This window comes from Elephantulus edwardii, unplaced genomic scaffold (genome assembly GCF_000299155.1).
Source record: "Elephantulus edwardii isolate Elephantulus edwardi_28Jun2011 unplaced genomic scaffold, EleEdw1.0 scaffold00110, whole genome shotgun sequence".
Lineage (NCBI taxonomy): Eukaryota > Metazoa > Chordata > Mammalia > Macroscelidea > Macroscelididae > Elephantulus > Elephantulus edwardii.
In genome coordinates, this window is record NW_006399860.1 from 8,715,661 (window position 1) to 8,717,923 (window position 2,263).

Here is a 2,263-nt window from a genome sequence, read left to right on the forward strand (position 1 = left end):
CTTTGTAATCTATATGTGGAACAATTAATTTGGGCAGCTGGGATATTTTTAGGACGAATGTGGCATCATGATTGGAAGAAGACGCATCAACAACCCACATTATACAGATGATATGACCTTGCTTGCTTTTTAACTAAGGAAGACCTGACTTGCTTGCTACAGACAGTCATAGATTGCAGTCTTCAATACATATTTAAACTCAACATCAAGAAAAGGTTCTCATCACTAGGCTAATTGGTAGTACAAGGATAGATGGAGAAGACATTGAGGTTGTTAACAATTACAGCTTACTTGGCTCCACAATCAACACTCTTGACACCACCAGTCAGGAAATCAAAAGACAAATTGCTCTGGGAAAACCTGTTATCAGGGATCTCTCCAAAGTACAGAAAAGCAATGATGTCAATCTAGATACTAAGGTGTATCTGATCCATGTCATAGTCTTTTCAATTACTTGCTATGCATCAGAGAGCTGGAAAATAACTAACAATGACAGAAGAATTGAGGCCTTTGAATTGTAGTGCTGAAGAAGAGTCTTGAACATACCATCAAGAAAACACATTAAGTCTGTTTTGGAGAGGGCGAAACCAAACTTCTCCTTGGAGGCTAGGATTTTCAAGCTCTGTCTCACATATTTTGTGCACGTATATCCAGGAGAGACCAATCCTTGGAGAAGGGTTCTCAGAAGGGTTGGAGGACAGAACAGGACAGGAAGACCCTAGACAAGATGGATTGATACAATAACTGGGGCAATGGGGGTTGGTGTGTAGGAATTAGTGAGACTGTCTCAGGACATGGTACACTTCAGAGCTGCTGTGCATAAAGTCACTATGGGTCACAGGCAACGCATTTGCACATAACAAAAACAACAACAAAAACAAGAAGTCATGTTTGATTGAATCTAAGTCACAAGATATATTGCATTAATTATAAGAAAAGAAGGATGACAGGAAAACCATATGAAGAGGAGCCAATGGTAATGAAGGAGGAAGCAGAAGCTGCATTGAAGGCATTGGCAAAAAAATATGTCCCTGGTAATCAACGGGATACTAATTGACTTGTATCAATTAACAGATGTAGCCTTGTATATGCTTACCAATCTATGCCAGGAAATTTGGAGTATAGCTGTCTGACCAATTGATTGGAAAAGGTCCATATTTGTTCCCATTCCCATGAAAGGTGATCCAACTGAATGTGGAAACTATCTTCTACAGTCCTCAGTAATTGTTAACAGTCAATACTTTCTTTGAGAATATAAAACAAAGCTGATTTTAGTTATTATTATTATTGAAATTGTTTTTATTATGCACAATGATTTACATTTAATGTTTTATATATATATTCAATTTTCTTTACTTCTGGTTGTAATTAGCTTTTGAAGGAGTGGAAAAGAAAACCTGCTGTTTACTAAAGTACTATGTTGAGTTTGTGAAATAAATTTTAAAAGCAGCAATTTGAAAACACTTTCAAAAGCAGTAATATATCATGTCGGCTTACAATTCAGAGAATACTAGCAAGGTACACTTAAATTCCTTGTCACACATTTATTGGGCCCACAAAATCTAAATCCTGTATAATTTCACATAAAAATAATGCTAATGTAAAATGGCTGTGTATCATCAACTGAGGACCAACTAACTTATGGCTGACCCTTTGGTGAGTTTTCAGAGACAAGTAATCACAAGGAGATTGCTCATTCTTCCCCTGTGGAGCAGCTGGTGGATTGCAGCATAGTTATTTTTACTACTAGGCCACCAGAGCTCCCTAATTCTTAAGAACAAATCAAATATTAATATTCGATCAATTATGCCTAGAAAATACACAGTATAGCTAGTCTCTCAATACAAGCAAAAGCACTCACCAGGGTAGACACAGTTCATCCGGAAAATCATTAGGGGGCTATAGAGAGCAGGAGACATGTCCTTCTGACTTGTCATTGCTGATGGTTAAGCAAGGTGTGGTGGGTGGTCATGCTCTTTTCTGACTGGCCATAGCCCTCCTACACCAGGCAGATTGGAATGTTTCCCATAAGGTGTGGTCAGGATGGAATGTTGCCCAGCTCCCAGGTGGCCTTCAGTGTTAACTCATAGGAATCCTCCTTTGGCTTTCAGAGGTTGCAAATCTTTATGGGAGGAAGCTAACCATCTCTCTCCTGTGAATCAGCTGAAGAATTTGAATACAATGTACAACATACTATTTCACCAAGACGTCTCACTTATTTTCAACTTAATTATCCAACATCATTTTACACTCCCACCAACAG